Source organism: Thamnophis sirtalis, unplaced genomic scaffold (assembly GCF_051295495.1).
Source record: "Thamnophis sirtalis isolate CommonGarterSnake01/CBP01778 unplaced genomic scaffold, rThaSir2_p1.2 scaffold_4, whole genome shotgun sequence".
NCBI classification, from domain to species: Eukaryota; Metazoa; Chordata; class Lepidosauria; order Squamata; family Natricidae; genus Thamnophis; species Thamnophis sirtalis.
In genome coordinates this window covers 98,968,862-98,987,012 of record NW_028261384.1, presented here as the reverse complement: position 1 = coordinate 98,987,012, position 18,151 = coordinate 98,968,862, and the positions used below count along the sequence as shown (strand labels likewise).

At 37.8% G+C, this 18,151-nt stretch overlaps 1 protein-coding gene across 2 annotated transcripts in view; it reads right to left on the bottom strand.

The window, feature by feature from the left end:
* Positions 1-17,905, bottom strand: part of SRCIN1 (SRC kinase signaling inhibitor 1) — a 309,886-nt gene extending 291,981 nt beyond the window's left edge. For both annotated transcript variants that reach the window (XM_087713548.1, XM_087713550.1), the window contains exon 1: positions 17,682-17,905. The gene's annotated coding sequence lies outside the window, so the exon portion shown is untranslated. The remainder of the gene's footprint in view (positions 1-17,681) is intronic.
* Between the last annotated feature and the right edge of the window lie 246 nt (positions 17,906-18,151).

Sequence of the window (18,151 nt, the reverse complement as noted above, 5' to 3'; positions counted from 1 at the left end):
TATGAGAGAAATTTAGTGTTTTGAGAAGGATATGAATATGAATAGCAAACTAACAGAGTTGGAAGGAATCTTAGATGTCTTCTAATCCAACCCAGGAGTTGCAAATGACATGGGCTACAAGGGAAAATGGCCATATTTTCTTTTTAAAAAAAAGAAAATACAAAGATATAATCAACACTGTATTACAGAACTAACTATGGTAGTAATGTTTGAAACTGTTTTGAAATTTTCAATATAAGAAGAGAAATTAAATTACTGTTATTCCCTTTAGAAAGTCATTAATATCTGTGTTTTTTATTTACTGTACAGTAGATCTGTGTCTGAGAGAGAGGGGGGAGAGAGAGAGAAAGAGAGAGAGAGAGATTCTTTTTAATCTCTAATAATATTGCTTATTTTTATTTTTATGTACACAATCACATTTTTGATTTTTAAATATAGACTCTATAAGTAATAGAATGGTATTTGAATGCTAAACTGAGTCTTTATGTAGGTTCTATATCTATCAGCAATATTAGTAAATAGATATTTAAATAGATATTTGTTAAATGGCACAGGTCATAAAATCAATTGGGATTGGGAAAGTGGGCCAAAATAAAAATTTATGAAGTTAGTCTTAATATATGCAGGTTACAATTTAAAAAACAAAATATAATCTTGCCATATTTATTAAGGGCAGATAATGCTTAGCACACTAGAAAATCAATTAACAATGGTGGTGGTGGTAGTGGAGGAACAGGGAGGGGGAGGATGAGGATGATGAGAGGAGGAGGAGAACTTGCTTATCTGCAGGAAATTCACTTAACAGAGCAGGATAAATCTCTACTAATAAAGAACTGGGTGGGACAGGTTTTTTTCACAAATACTTAGATAAAACTTAAATAAGTGGTATTTTAGTTTGAAAAGGATTTCTAATTGATGTATAGTAAGGTATTACTGATAGAAATGCTGATATTTAAATTTATGTGCTACTGTAAAATAGTAGAGACTGCAATAGTTATGGTTAATGTTTATGGTCAGAATTTAAATTCTCATATGTTATTAGTGTTTTCAGCACTTACATGAGTTTATTTATGATAAATTAATAATAAAAATAAATTTTGGATCCTGAGCTTGATAGAAATATATCAGTTCAAAAAGAAAAGAAAAAATATCAAACATTAATAAGGAAAACAATGAAGATTTATATGGAAGAATAGAATTTAATAGATCCCTATGTGCAGCAGAATTTTTTTATGCTTGATTATTTCTTAATATCATCATTCTTATATCACTAATTTTGGCGATGTAATATGAATGTTTGTTATGTATCTTGAAATACTTTGAAACATATATTTCAGAAACCTATTTAGGTATCAAGAAATTGGTATTTTAATGTTTCCTTATTGAATGATAATGAATTTGTTCAACAAATGTGGATGGAGACTTCACAATATTTTGATTTAAATTCAGGAATATCAAGTGCCCTATTTTTTGAATAGGAAACATATGAAGTATACATTTGAAGAACTATTGATTATGTATCATACAAAAACACTAAAAAGTAAAGAAAAAATAATTTGAAGGATGAATTGAAACATTTATCAGCACAGTCAGATGACCAATTACTTTTATACAGAAAAATGCAGAAAAATAAATATGAATTAATTAATATAATACTACAGTAAACAGAAATTATGCTAACATGTTTAGATAGCAATACTGGGAAGGCAATGAAAAACCCACTAAGATTTTGTCTAACCGCTTAAAATAAAATAAAGATAAGACAATGATTGCACTTATTAGAAGTGAAAGAAGTGAAATATAAAAAATTTCAATAAATATAATCTGTATTTTTTTTAAAAATTATTTAGAATTGTATAGTAAATCAGATAATTTATTGAATAATATATTTTTATATCATTCTGAATTTTTATACTTTTTATGATTTTATATATCTGACCCCATCCCATTGGGCCCACCACCTCTGTTAATTATAGAAAATGAGGTGCAAAGTCTACTTCACAAACAAAAGCCAGGAAAAGCACCAGGCCCAGACAAGATAACTCCTTCTTGCTTAAAAGCCTGTGCTGACCAACATCTTCACCCGCATCTTCACCCGCATCTTTAATAAGTCACTAGAGATGTGCTATACTCCTTCTTGCTTCAAATGCTCTACCATCATCTCAGTGCCAAAGAAACCCTCCATCAAGGAACTGAAAGACTTCAGACTGGTTGGTCTAACATCTGTAGTTATGAAAACCTTTGAAAGGTTAGCATTGGCCCACCTGAAAACCATCACGGATCCGCTGTTAGACCCTTGCAATTTGCCTACCGAGCAAATAGATCAACAGATGATGCTGTTGATATGATTCTGCACTACATCCTACAACATCTTTAATCTCCAAAGACCTATGCAAGGTGGCGCAGTGGTTAAATGCAGCATTGCAGGCTACTTCAGCTGACTGCAGTTCAGCAGTTCGGCTGTTCAAATCCCACCAGGCTCAAGGTTGACTCAGCCTTCCATCCTTCCGAGGTGGGTAAAATGAGGACCCGGATTGTTGTTGGGGGCAATATGCTGACTCTGTAAACTGCTTAGAGAGGGCTGAAAGCCCTATGAAGTGGTATATAAGTCTAACTATTGCTCTTTATAGACTTAAACTCAGCATTCAATACCATCATTCCAGATATTCTTCTAACTAAGTTAAATCAGCTAGCTGTATCTGACCACACTTGTAAAAGGATCATAAGCTTCCTAACAGACAGGAAGCAACAGGTGAAGCTAGACAAAATCACATTAGATACGTGTACAATTAGCACAGGAGCCCCCCCCCCAGGGCTGTGAGCTCTCTCCCCTTCTCTCTATATACACAATGACTACATCTTAAAATATATGTTAAGGTACTGAAGCTTGCAGATGATACAACAGTGATTGATCTCATTGAAGATAACAACAAATCTGCATACAGACGGGAGGTTGAACAACTAGCCTTGTGGTGGAATCAGAACAATCAGAACAAACTCAAAACAGTAGAAATGGTAGTAGGTTTTAATAGAAACCCTCCTATATTACCACCCGTTACAATACTAGACAACACCGTATCAACAGTAGAGATCTTCAAGTTTCTAGGTTCTATCATATCTCAAGACTTAAATGGACACCTAACATCAAAAATGTCATTAAAGAAAAGCACAACAAAGAATATTCTTTCTGAGAAAACTCAAACTGCCCAAAAAGCTGCTGATTTAGTTCTACAGAGGAATTGTTGAGTCTGTCATCTTCACCTCTAGAACTATCTGGTTTGGCCCTGCAACCAAACAAGACAGTCACAGACTTCAATGGATAATTAGAACTGCAGAAAAAACAATTGCTACCCGCCTGCATTCCAATGAAGAGCTGTATACTGCATGAGTCAAAAAGGAGGCTGAGTAAATAGCTACAGACCCCTCACATCCTGGACGTAAATTGTTTCAACTTCTATCCTCTATCCTCAAAATGACACTATAGGGCCATGATGGCAAACCTACGAGCAAACCTGAAGTCTGTACCTGAATTTCCAGTTTGCCAGTAGGGCCGGTTTTTTGTGTTCCCTCCAGGGGGGAGGCTGTTTTCACCCTCCCTGGGCTCCTAGAAAGCCTCTGGAGCCTGGGGAGGGTGAAAAAAATCATGCCAAAAGTGGGGGGAGTACTGGTTGCGCGTACATGTGCGCAGGGGGGAAAGCGCACACATGCACACAAGGGGATAATGCACATAGCATTATGGGTGTAGCATGCCCACCCACGGCCCGCCTTCCACCACCCACCCCCCGCTTTTGGTACGTGAGCCAAAAAAGGTTCACTATCACTGCTATAGGGCGTTGCACACTAGAACAACTAGACACAAGGACAGTTTTTTTTTCCAAATGCCATCACTCTGCTAAAAAACTAATTCCCACAACACTGTCAAACTATTTACAACGACTGTATTTCTATTATTCTTCTCATCCTTCCTATTACCTATCTCTTCCTGCTAATGACTATAACCATGTTGCTTGTATTTTTAAGATTTATATTGTTCTGTTTGTTTCCTAGTATGATTTGATTGCTTATTAGTAATCTATGACTTTCACTAAGTGTTGTAGCTTATGATTCTTGATGAATGTATTTTTTTTCCTTTTATGTACACTGAGAGCATATGCACCAAAGACAAATTCCTTGTGTGTCCAATCACACTTGGCCAATAAATAATTCTATTCTATTCTATTAAATAAAATTAATTTACCACAATTATATATACACAAAACAATTTGCATTTGCTCCATTATCTGAGAGAAAGATTAAATAATTAAATTTTAAAATGGGAGTGCAAGAGTAGATTGATTCCCTTTTGAGGGTATAAAAATACCCTCTTTTGGTGCCAAAACTTTGTAGATGTATGAAGATATATTTAATAAGGGAAATTTACCATCAGCTTTTAATTACACTTATATTAAAGTTATACCAAAAGCAGGTAATACTTACAGAGAATATTTGTTATCACCTGATCTCATTGATTAATGTTAATAAAAAAACTTTAACAGCATATTAGTGAATAGATCACAGCAAGTGAAAAAACAATCAATATCTTTACTAAATGTTATTGAGTTTAATCCTTTGGATTCAGTGCAAATATGGAATTCATATTCCTTAAATGGGCAGATAACACAATTTTCACCTATTGGCATCAATTCTGATTTAGATCAGTTAACAGAGTAACCTGCCAGTTTGCTAAAGGCATCTATCTATTGATCCAAATCAATAGTGGGATAGAATACTTCTATTTTTATTCATGTCCATTAGATCTACAGTACATTTAACCTAATGTTGGTTCCTGGTTGCCTAATTTTTATTAACTCTGCTTGATCATTTTAATAATAAATTGTATCACTTGCTGTGATCTATTCTGTGATCTGCCTTAGTGATTGGGGGAGGGGTACTTGGCCTGCCAAGTGTCTTCGGGGACACCCAGGGAGGAGGAAAGGAAGGAGAGAGCAAGAGAGAGAGGGGGAGAGAGAGAGAGAGAGAGAGATAAAGAGAGATAGTGGGAAAGAGAGATGAGTAAGAGATGAGAGAGAGAGAGAGAGAGGGAGAGAGAGAAAGGGAGAGAGAGAGAGAGAGATGATACAGAGAGAAGAGGAGGGAGGAAGATGGGAGAGAGAGAGAGAGAGATGAGAGAGAAAGAGATGAGAGAGGGAGTGAGGGAAGGAGAGAGAGAAAGAGAGATGGGAGAGAGAGATGAGAGAGATGGAGGAGAGAGAGGGGGAGGGAGGGAGAAGAAAACACCTGGAGCCACAAAACCTGGGTAGGCATGGCTAGGAGGAGGTGTCATGTGACTGGTTGGGATTGCCGTCAAGTTGGCCATCCCTACCCAGATTTTGTGACTCCCAGTGTTTTTTGTTTTCTGTGGGAAATGGATCCAAATGGCTCTTTGAGTGTTTAAGGTTGCAGACCCCTGGCCTATATTATTAAAACTGTGACCTTTTCATCCATCTTGTTTTCCACATGTATGCATACCCAACGCAACAAAATATATGGAATGCAAGGAGGTTAAGAAATGCCTCAACTTATTCATTTTTCTTTTAACAATTTGCATCTTTTTTTAAACAATACTTTTATGAAAATATTAACAAATTTGGAATTTTTTAAAAAAATATTAACATAATTGCATGTGGTTTTTTTTTATTATTTCCTTCAAAGAAAAGGTGTCTGACAAATCGACAACCAGAAAATGTAAATGGAATTGTCATGCCTTTACTATAGCTAAAAGACTGATGTTGCAGTTTTGGGAAAGTATGGTAAATGTATGACTCCCATTTATTCAGTGGATTGAAGATTTGATTGCATTTGCCACTATATGCTTTGTCACCTCTGAAGCAATCTTCTGAAAGAAGAGGAAAATGTATATACAGGATAGACCAAAAAAATCCATTTTCTTGATCTGGCAGCTAGATATGTGGATATAAATTGAATGAAAATCAGTATTTAAAGTGTTTTCTTTCATGTTTAATTTTAAAAATAGTGTAGGCACAACTAAAAATATACGTTTAAGGATCCATTTATTCAATTAGCCTAATAATATCTTCTGTGACTAGCAATTGAATTATTTATGGTATCATGTCTCTAACTCTGATATTGATTCCATCTGAATCTGAAATACAACTATTGAACTTGGAAGCTTCAATAAGCAGTGCAGTAACCCAGTGGTTTAGAATTTTCAAATAATGTTTTTATTTATTTATTTTTACCATAGAAAATGTAAAAATTAAACATGGAAATTATTTCTAACAATTGCTATATCATTTCAATACATAAATTAGGATGTATATTTTAATCTGCTATTTTATTACAGTTTCATAACTTAAATCAGATATTTGTAGCATGAACCATGCACTTAAACAATCAGAAAATAAAGCATCCGTGGTTGTCATAAATAGTCACGCCATTCTCCTCTGACCCTGTGGTCACATGACTATATGGTCAGCTTTACAATTGGTCACGGAATTCCATGAATGGATTCACTTAACAACCATGGCGTTCACCTAATAACTGCAGCATTCATTTAATGACCATTGTGAAAAAGGCCAATAAATTAATTCCGGTCAATTCTAAACCACTGGTTACTGCCTTGATTTATTACTATATCAATTTACAAACAGATTTCCTATCCCAATTATGGTTGTAAATCAAGGTCTACCTGCATGTCTTATGTAAAAAAAAAAACCTACACCAATATCTGCCGGATTATTTTATCCCTGGTTCAGTTTCTGGCCTTTCTAGCTAAGGCAAAAAAAATCTAAAACTTTAGAGGTGTTCTCTTATCATTATCCACCATATTGAGTGAAAGAGATCAATAATTTAATTCTTATAAAACATTTTCCTTTGTTTGACTGGACTACTGCAATGCGCTCTACATGGGGCAGCCCTTGAAGAGCATTCGGAGACTTCAGCTCGTCCAGAATGCAGCCGCGCGAGCGATTGTGGGTGCACCTCGGTACACCCACATTACACCTATTCTCCGCGAGCTGCACTGGTTACCGATTGGTCTCTGGATACGCTTCAAGGTGCTAGTCGTCACTTATAAAGCCCTTCATGGTATTGGACCTGGATACTTGAGAGACCGCCTGCTGCCAATTATCTCCCAAAGACCCATTAGATCACACAGATTAGGCCTCCTCTGGGTTCTGTCTACTAGCCAATGTCATCTGGCCACTACCTGGGGGAGGGCCTTCTCTGTGGCAGCTCCGGCCCTTTGGAACGAGCTCCCCGCAGAGATTCGGACCCTCACCTCTCTCCAGGCCTTCCGAAAAGCCGTTAAAACCTGGCTGTGTCTGCAGGCCTGGGGTCGATGAGTTCCCTTCCCCTCTCGAATCGTGTGGCTGTTGGTTGTTTTAAATGCCCTGTAATTTTTTTTGTTGTAGTTTTTGTGTTTCCCTTCCCCTCCTTGGGTTTGTGCGCCGCCCTGAGTCCTGCTGGGAATAGGGCGGCATATAAATAAAATGAACCTCGAACCTCGTTTGTGCAAAGGAAATAGAATGTTTCAAATTTAAATTTGAATAGGTACTATTTGCACACTTTCAACAGTGCTCACAACTTTAAAAAAAGTGCTCACAAATTTAAAACAAAGACAATGCAGATTCATTTAAGCAAGATTTCTCTAACCTAATTAATTCTAGCCAGGGTGGAAGTTAGAAGGCTATTGATGGTGGAAGTCATGATCCTAGACACATGGATGGTCTTTGACTGGGGAAGTCTGATCTAAACCTCAAGCTCCTTGCCCCTCCATTTAATCTGGAAAGAAAATGAAATACGCTTAAACAGGGATTTAAAATAATTAAATTGTATAAGCTATTGTTAAAGAAAGAGATCCTTAGAATATTAGACCCTACTAATTAATATTCCATGATAGAGGTAAGCAACTTTGTTCATAACAATATGGGAAGCCTATTGCAGTTAGACATGATTACCATATTTTTTGGAGTATAAGGCACACTTTTCCCCCCTAAAAGAGGGTGAAAATTTGGGTGCATCTTATACAACAAATGTAGCACCACACCCCACACCCTCCGCACATCGCATTTCAGATCTGTTTCAGGTTGCAGGGATTGCCATAGACCATCTGTAGCTTGCGTTTTTGGCCTCTGCACCTTGCATTTTCGGCTTCTGAATGCTCTGCTTGAGACCCATTGAAGGCTATAGAGAACACCAGAGCACATTGCCACCAATTGCCACCTCCACCTATCATGTTTTCTGCCTCTGCGCATAGCATTATAGGCCTCCACATGCCTCGTTTTTGGCCTCTGTGCGTCACATTTTTGGGTGGCAATCAGCAGCAATGTGCTTTGGCAATTCCTGTGGTCCTGAATGGCTCTCAAAAGGAGCATTCAGAGGCTGAAAACACGAGGCGCAGAGGCCAAAATGGCAACCCGGAACAGCTGCTGCCTTGTCTGGCCTGTTCCATACTTTGCCTGCTGTACTCACTGGAGCGCCCTGTGATGACCAGCTGTCTTTTTGAAGCTGTGTATTAGCCCCAACCTGCGCTCACAACCAGCGAACCTGTTGCTAAAGTTCACCTCTGGGAACAGCTGATTGGGGATATTCTGGGAGGTCGATCCACCTGCCAATACGTTGCTCATGCTGAATCAGGATAATGTGCTGAACCATGCTGTGTGCTAAGGACGCTAGCCAGATGAATAGCTATGGATGCTGGTAGGCAGGGGCAGAATTTTGTTTTCTTATTTTCCTCCCCCAAAATCTAAGGTATGTCTTATACTCTGAAAAATATGATATATTAGTTGAACTGTGCATTAACATGGCTTGCTTGGTTTTACATTTGAGTATTGTGCAAACCTATTCACCTTCTGGTTCACAAACAATGGTTTATGGCTTAACAAATGGCATGCAATCATTTGAGGGCAGGAGATATCTGAAGATCTGAGGGCCTTATTTCAGACACACTCACTAAACGGTTCTCTTAAGAGATTTTTCTCAAGTGATTCATCCGAAACACTTGTTTACCAGAAGCTGAAGTCGCTCTCTAGGACATTTTGTGTCATCCCAATGGGACTTTCAGGAAACCAAAGGCTTTATATAAATCCATGCAATACTAGAAGCTGGTGAAACTAGCTTGTGATTCAATATTTTTTATTAAACAAATCTTTTGAAAAGGTCATTTTTATTGTACTCTGCTTCTGTTGTTTACACATGAATTGTGAAATAATGTATTCCTGTGACACTGGTGGACTCCAGAATATCGGATGGCACAAAGACTAAAAAAAGGCCATACATTCATTTTATGTGGAACAATACATAGGAATTAAAAATATGTTTCTATTGCCTTTCATGTCAAGTGTTGTTTTATAGTGTTTTCATTGGTTGTTTTATTTATTTATTTATTTACCTCTTTTTGTTTGTATCATGCCTTTATTATTTTTACAAATAACGCAAGACAGCAAATATATCCAGCACACTTTCCTCAAATTTTCTTCAACACTAGAACCATGGGAGGTGAATTGGAATGACAGTGATTGGCGCAAGATCATCCAACTGGCTTTTGTGGCTAAGGCAGGATTAGAACTCATGGTTTCCTGCTTTATAGCCCGGTGCTTTAAAAACTAAACTAAACTGCCTATAACTTATATATCCCTTCTGTTGATGGGTGTTGCTAATAAAAATAATTTCATAATTGCTTATAACAAATATTAGTAGTAAACTATTTTATTCCAATTTCATTTTAAATTATTTTTATCAGATTTTAGTAATAATTTGTGTCTGGAACTATGAACTTGATATGGCCCAGGGGCTAATCAATAAAGTAAACTAACTAGAAGTAAACAAATAAACATTGTCTACAAGTTTTTCTTCTCTGTTCATGTGGAGAGTGAAAATTTAGTTGGAGAGTTAACTTGGATGCTGAGTCCCCAACTGGGCATCATTTAGACAATTATGATGTCACTGGCTGATCCTTTTAACTAAGCTTCTGGCATGAAAGTATAATTTGGAAGCTAATAAATGGCTTGATATCTAGGCTATTTTTGGAAAAAATATTTATTCCAAGCTTGCTTGCTTATTTGCTTGCTTGATTTATGATCGGCCATTTATATGGCCATCCACTAATTCTCAGTGACTTTGTGCAGTTTACAAAAATAAAAATTCAATATATAAACAATAGAAACCAAAACCCCTCCCCCATGCTCCTGGCAACAACAATCAATCAATCAATCAGATAAGCCATTTAATGAGCTCCTTCCCACTTCGGGTTCACCAGGCCCATTGGCAAAACTTCAGGTCCTTGCGAAAGGGTGTAAAAGTGAAGGCCAATCTAATCTCTGAATAATAATTTAGAAGTTATACTTATTCAAATAATACAGGTAGTCCTTGACTTACAACAGTTCATTTAGTGGCTGTTCCATGTTACAACAGCATTGAAAAGATGACTTATGTCCATTTTTCACACTTACAACCTTTGCAGCATCCCCAGGGTCACATGATTTACATTCAGATGCTGAAAACTGACTCATATTTATGACAGTTGCAGTGTCCCAGGATCACGTGGTCCTTTTTTGTGACCTTATGACAAGCAAAGTCAATAGGGAAACCAGATTCGCTTAACAACTGTGTTACTAGTTTAACAACTGCAGTGATTCTTTTAACAAAGGTGGCAAGAAAAGTCATAAAATGGGGCAAAACTCATTTAACAAATCTCTTACTTAGCAACATAAATTCTGGGCTCAGTTGTGGCCATAAGTCGAGGGCTACAGAGTTAAACAACCTTAGATTATTTAAGCTAATAACAGCAAATATATAAATAACTATGAAAATAACTGCAATAAACCACCATTTTAATAAGCAAGGGAAGGATCTGTGTTTCTAGTGCTAGAAAAATAACATGAGCTTATCTAGGAGGTGCCTCTAATTTTAACCAAGATGTCACCAATTAAAAGTTCCTCTCTGGTAAATAGCATCTCAAATGATTGGAGAAATCAGGATAAACATAACAAACCCAATAAAAATTTAAGGTAGCCTCTCTAGTTGTAACCTCTTTGTATGATGCCATAGACAGTCACAGGCTGCCCTTCTTTATGAATAAAATGGATTTGTTTCTCTATTCCTTGGATGCCAAACTGGGAGGGAAGCTGTCTGGGGAGGGGAGGGCTGTCTCCAGCAACATCTGCACACTACAAATCAATAGGCAGCAAAAAAAGAAGAAGAAGAATCAGTTTCCACATGTACATTTCAGATTGTTTAATTTTTTATTTAGTTAATTTTGCCCTTTTTGGGGTCATGGAGCAACCTTTCCTCTTACAACAGGCTTCTTTTCTACAGCTATTTGGTTTGACGCCTGGTACCATGGTTAGCTCCACAGAAGCCTTGGCTTTGCTGTTGCTGACTGGAACGGGCTGTCTTCTCAACAAGGAGGCTAAGGCTGTTGTATCACTAAGCTCCCAAAGGTCCTTTTTTCTAAAAGAAAAAAAAAATGCTGCTACTATAAAGAAGCCATTGTGAGAAATAAGCACAAAGATTGGCTTTTCTACATTTGGCTTCATACAGACACGGGCATGCAAGACAAGTTGACTTTTCCAGGGGGATTGCAGATGTCTGAGTTGTCTGGCCTCGTATTTTATATGACCATTCAAAAGGGGGTTTCAGAAAACAGCTTGAACTAAACCAAGATAAGTTATGATCTCTGACTGTCTTAGACATAACAACATAAAGAAAAGTGCTATAAAGGTAGAATACGATGGGGGATCATTGGATTTCCCCGAACAGGCATAGGGTAATCCAACTTCATTATCCAAGTGCATCTGATAGTGTCAGCATGACACTGCATGATTCAACTGAAGATATAACTGCATGAACTACAGAGAAGAAGATGGATGGGGGAAAAGCAAGGTTGGTAGGTTGCCAATACAAGATATTGTAAAAATGGCAATCTTAATTCTCAGAGGGTAGAAATGAAAAGGAAATGAATCAGATGGACGTGCAGAACCTCAAAGGTTGGCTGCTCTTTTAATGAAATGATTATGACTGTCTGGATTCAAACAAAATTCCAAAACCAAAATTTTATTCATCCAGTCTTTAAATTAAGAGTGCTGACTTCTTTATCTCAAATTAATAAACCAAGGGGAGAAAGAACCTGAATAAGATTTTGTAACTAGGAATTAGCTTTATAAGGGGATAACTTTACTATGTATTTCCTCAATTCCAGGAAAGATTCTGGAAAAGATAATCAAGCAACGAATTAGCGAACACCTAGCAGTAAACAAAGTAATAGCCAAAAGCCAACATGGGTTTGTCAAAAACAGATCATGCAAGACTAATCTTATTGCATTCTTTGACAAAGTGACAAAATTAATTGACCAGAGGAATGCCGTCGATATAGTTTACTTGGACTTCAGTAAGCATTTGATAAGGTAGACCATAACCTACTACTAGATAAAGTAGAAAAATGTGGGTTAGACAGTATCACCACCAGATGGATTCGTAACTGGCTGACCAACCGCACTCAACATGTAGTCCTCAATGGAACTGCATCTACATGGAGGGAAGTATGCAGTGGAGTACCCCAAGGCTCTGTTTTAGGCCCAGTACTCTTCAACATCTTAATCAATGGTTTGGATGAGGGAGTAAATGGGAGCTCAAATTTGCAGATGACACCAAGCTGGCAGGAATAGCCAATACTCCAGAAGATAGGCTTAAGATACAGAAGCATCTTGACAAACTTGAACATTGGGCACTATCTAATAAAATGAAATTCAATGGTGAAAAGAGTAAGGTTCTACATTTAAGAAAAAAAAATGCACAGGTACAGTATAGGTGGTACCTTGCTCAATAGTAGTAACTGTGAGGGGGATCTTGGAGTCCTAGTGGACAACCATTTAAATATGAGCCAGCAGTGTGCAGCAGCTGCCAAAAAAGCCAACACAGTTCTAGGCTACATAAACAGAGGGATAGAATCAAGACCACGTGCAGTGTTAATACCATTTCATAATGACTTGGCAAGGCCACACTTGGAATACTGCATTCAGTTTTGGTTGCCACAATGTAGAAAAGATGTGGAGACTCTAGAAAGAGTGCAGAGAAGAGCAACAAAGATGATTAGGGATTGGAGACTAAAACATCTGAAGAATGGTTGCAGGAACTGGGTATGTCTAGTTTAATGAAAAGAAGGACTAAGGGAGACATGATAGCAGTGTTCCAATATCTCAGCGGTTGCTCTAAAGAGGGAGTCAAACTATTCTCCAAGACACCTGAGTGTAGAACAAGAAGCAATGGATGGAAACTAATCAAGTAGAGAAGCAATTTAGAATTGAGGAGAAATTTAGAGACAGTTAGAACAATTAATCAGTGGAACAGCTTGCCTCCAGAAGTTGTGAATGCCACAACACTGGAAGTCTTTAAGAAGATGTTGGATAGCCATTTGTCTGAAACAGTAAAGGGTTTCCTGCCTAGGCAGGGGGTTAGACTAGAAGACCTCCAAGGTCCCTTCCAACTCTGTTGTATAACTTGAAATCAGTTTCTGAAAAGTCCTTAATAGTCCCTCATTAAGCTGATCAGTAGGAAGAGAAGAGTTGAAAGAAAGAGTTTGGATGTCAGTATGACTCTCTTCATCAAGCAAAATAAAAGAGAGGTGGGGTGCAGAATCCAAAAATTCACCTCTTTTCCTTTGTTGTTTTTCACACTGTAGCCTTGAGGATATCCTGATCAGAACTGCTTGATGGGCCACCCCAGGTTGGTGCTTAGCTCTCGGTCAGCACAAGTAGTTCTTTTCTTATTCATCTTTCCAAGTACTTCCCACCTTTTTCTAAAGGTTGCTAGGTAACTATCCTTATTGACCAACTCCAAGTTAATCCCTTGCAAATGTCCCAATGAGCAAGACAAAAATAATGCCTGTTCAAATAAACAAAACAGTCCACTGCTACTTTATTTTCCTTATTCTTCTGGATTTTATGTATTACATAGCACATGTTTTCAGGATTAGGATTAGGGTTGGGGTTAGAGCATTTTTTGTAGTATTAACATCCTTTACAGTCCAGCTTAATCTAGTTCAGATCTACTTCACTTTCATTGGATAGCCTAAAGATCCAAAGCCCCCAAAATGAAAATAGCATGGCTAGTATTATGAAATATTTCTCATCCTAGTTTGAATCTCATCTCAAATTCAAACTGTGTGATTGGACTTATGCAACCTATACTTAGACAGTACTTAGGTCACAACCCCCTTCCCCATTTAGGGTTGTTCTACTGTGTTAGTTTATGTGATAAGGCATTTTGGAGTAGTAAAGTTTCTTCTTCATTTTGCATCCTCACTCTATTCTCTATTCATCTCCTCCCTCTCCTTTGGACTTTGAAGAAGCAGGATAGGAAGAATATTGACATTTCTGAACTTTGAAGTTGGAGAAGACTCATGAGAATACCATGAACAGTCAGGAAAACAAACAAATGAATCATCAAATAAACCAACCCAGAGTTCTCAATAGAGGCACAAATCAACCAATTATCCTGCTTTGACATATTATGTAAAGAACTAATGAAAAAGGAAAAGGCTCTAATGCTGGGTGGGGAGGTGGAAGGAAAGAGAAGAAAATGTTGCTAATAGCAAAAATAATTTATTATAAAGAAATGGATACACTTTTAATAAAGGAGAATATTTGTAGCTCAGCATTGATCTGAGGGGTCCTTGGTGTTTTTTGAACTCACTTGTTTTCTTGCAGATATTTCATTAACCAGGCTAGGTAACATCCTAAGGTCTAACACTGATGATATTACCCAATTTGGGTAATGAAATGTCTCCAAGAAAACAAGCAAGCTCACCAAGGAGAGCACCAATGATCCTCTATTGAAATACCTGAAGAACCAGGTAGGGCCAGATCATTGTGAAGTCTATCTATGTGGTTGCTAACAGTTGACACCAACTTGATGGCACATAACCAGTCTTTCCAACCTTGGCATACATGACTTCTAGTCTTTTATGGCTTCTATCCTTCCTTTTTTAAGCCTTACTGCCAACTATTCTTGTTGATTTACCTTCAGTGTCTAGTTAACCACCTTGCTGTACTGTTGGGCAGCCTGCTAAATCACAGGTTTCAGCTGACTGGACTGTATGCTGCAACTAACTGCATTCAAGATCTGTTTTTTGATTTGGAACATATTACCATTCCTAATCCAAGAACTGACACTGTCTTCCTAACCATTTCCAATGTCAATACCTCACTTCTAGCTCTTTTCCACCATGTTCTTATGCAACCTTAGCCTATTTTCTGCTTTCGAATTGTGCTAGACTATAACAAACCTGCAGCTGGGAATTTTAGGATTCATAGTTCAATACACCTAAACAGCATCAGGTGGGGAAACTATTTTAAGCCACAAGAAACACGCAGAAATGTATCCTAATCTACAATTTTACATTCATTTGAATTTTGATGGTAGAATACCTTGATTAGTATATACTGAGTGCCTGTTCCCTATGCTTTGATATGCTATTTGAAAAAATGATTTACAATGGTGAAGAATTGTAAATTTTATGTGCATGTGCATTTATATTTATATGTACATGTATGCATATTTATGTATGTGCATGTGTGTTTTTTAGAACAGCAATTATGAACCATTGCTTTAAAAATGAGTATTGTTCTCTGTGACCCATACCTTATGAATCTCTTCTCACCTTTTTGCAGAAGAGATAAATTGAGATAAATAAAATTATGTGTCATTCACTACTCCTCAAGCTTCTACATTTAAATAAAGGAAATTTCCTTGCACCTTTATCATTTTATACAAGCTAAACCAATTCTGAATGATAATTATTTGCATTTCTAACCCCAGCTTGGATTTGTGGCAACATAATTGATCCATTTAGGGCTTTAGCCCCTCTTTATTTTCAAATTTCCCTAGTGCCAATAGATTGAACTACACATTTGAAAAGGACAATCACAGCTGGGAATGGCAAAATACAAAACTTTTTCAGAGTGGACAACCATGGTGACAGGCCAAACCACATATGTACAAGGAAGAAATAGCAACATCATGATTTTTTCTGTTGCTTTTTTGAAGGATAGTCCATAACCACAATAAAAGAGAAAGTCTTTGCTAGATTTTTGTCTCCCATGCAAATTTCTTCCTCAAAACAAGATGAATTCAAGCTTTTTCTGTTGCAAAAATGTATTTAAATCCCACTCACACCAAATCTTGTACATGCTGAATAGCACATTATAAATGAGGTTATTAAATATGCCTGCATATTTATTTTTAATGCAGATCATTCTTTTTTTACAGCTGAATCTATTTTGGGCACAATAAAGATCTGAACGCTCTCACACTGTGTTCCTCATGTGCAAGGGAATTTCATTCAGCAGGGGAGTTATTTCCTCTAAAAAGTGCAAGGCAATATCCATTTCTTCTGCAGAGTAAAGTGCTCCTGAATTTTTGCCATTCAAGACAATTAACTAGTTAAGTAGTTTTCCTATGTGGGGTATCTTTGACCTTAATATCAAGTAACTGTCCATCCCATTATTTCTCTTATCAGATACTAGACCTGTTTCTCAAGCTGCCACTTTTTGAAGCAAGCATACACCCAAACACACACACACACACACACACACACAAAACACACACACACACACACAGGGATGGGAAGGGAGGCTTGCTGGACAAATACAATAATAATGACTAACCAAACATTTCAGATATGTTCACAGATGCACACAAGTTGCATTGTGCATAAACCATTCATCATTCCACAGGCAATTGATGTTCATTAAAGGTGAACACAAAAATCAGGGCATTCTCCCCCTCTCCCACATCTGTGAATTGGGTGGGGGGGTGAAGGAATGCTCTAATTTCTGTAACCATCCCCCCAAGGGGGGCTTAGTGACACCTGAAATCTGTAGATTTTTCCTCCCTGCAATCATTCATGCTATTGAAATACACATGCACGCACACACCCTTCCTCTTTAAGCCATAACCTCTGCTTTCTTTCTTTCTTTCTTCTTTCTTCTCTCACTCACTTACTTTCTCTTCCCTAAGCTTCTTTGTTTCCATCGTTTAACAAACCAGGCCAGCAACAGCCTTACTCTTCATGAGAAATTAAGTGGGTGTGGAAAGAAATAGGGAAAATAGCAAGGCAACCATTTACAAACTGAGAGCATCCCGGTAAATCTTAAGTGCAAATTAAGCCAGGTGGTTAAAATCTTAACAATTGGACTCAAACATCTAACGAGACCTGACCTTTCCGCCTCCCCACCCACCCCCATCCCCATCTCTTTTCCAATCTATATTGCTAGGACAATAGGTTCTGTAGCTACTTAATCTCCTTGGAGCTCAGCAGCCTTGACAACAACAGGGTGGGGGAATATACAGACCCAAAGAAAGCAGTGGACGCTCAACAACTCTGATGTACCCTAACATCTCTTCCTTCCCAGTTCACTCTTAAATCAGAGATGTGGTAGAATTTTACCTTATTTCTCCATCACAAGCAGTGGGGGGGGAGAGAGAAACGAGATTCTCCTACCCACCACACCCCCTTTTCTTTATCAAAAAGAATAATGCCCAATTCGTATGTTGAGATTTGAAGCAAAGACTAACACTATCTGCTAACAAGCATCCCCCTAGCAGCAAGAGCATCCTACAGAATCGGCAGGTTGGGAAAGAGAAAGGAAGGATTAAAAAAAAAACACCAATAAAAAAAATACCTGCTACTTAAGAATGGATGAACATTGACATGCCTTGAGATGGTGTATTTCCCATCGTGGTCTCGGCTTTGTTCCTCAGCCTCCGTTGGTCTGTCTGCCCGTTTGTCTTTCTTTCTCTTGCCGACTGACTCAGGCCCAGTCAACCAGCAGAGATCGGTGGCAGAAGTGCAAGAAGAGAGTGTGAGTGTTTGTCTGTGTGCGTGTGTGCGTGTGTGTGTGTGTGTGTGTGTGTGTCTGCATGTACCCGTGCACGCGCGAGCCTCGGAGATAGTACAAAGGAAAGGAATGGGCAAAACACATTAGCTCATGATAGATTAATGTGCTAAGGGAAGACACCCTCTCTTTTTTTTCTTTTCTCCCCCTCTTAAAGGCCCCTACCTTTTAATCAAAGATGGGTGTCTAGCATAAATGCCAGGAGGATACCATAATAACAGTAATGATAATACCAGGTTGGTGCATAATTATTTCTG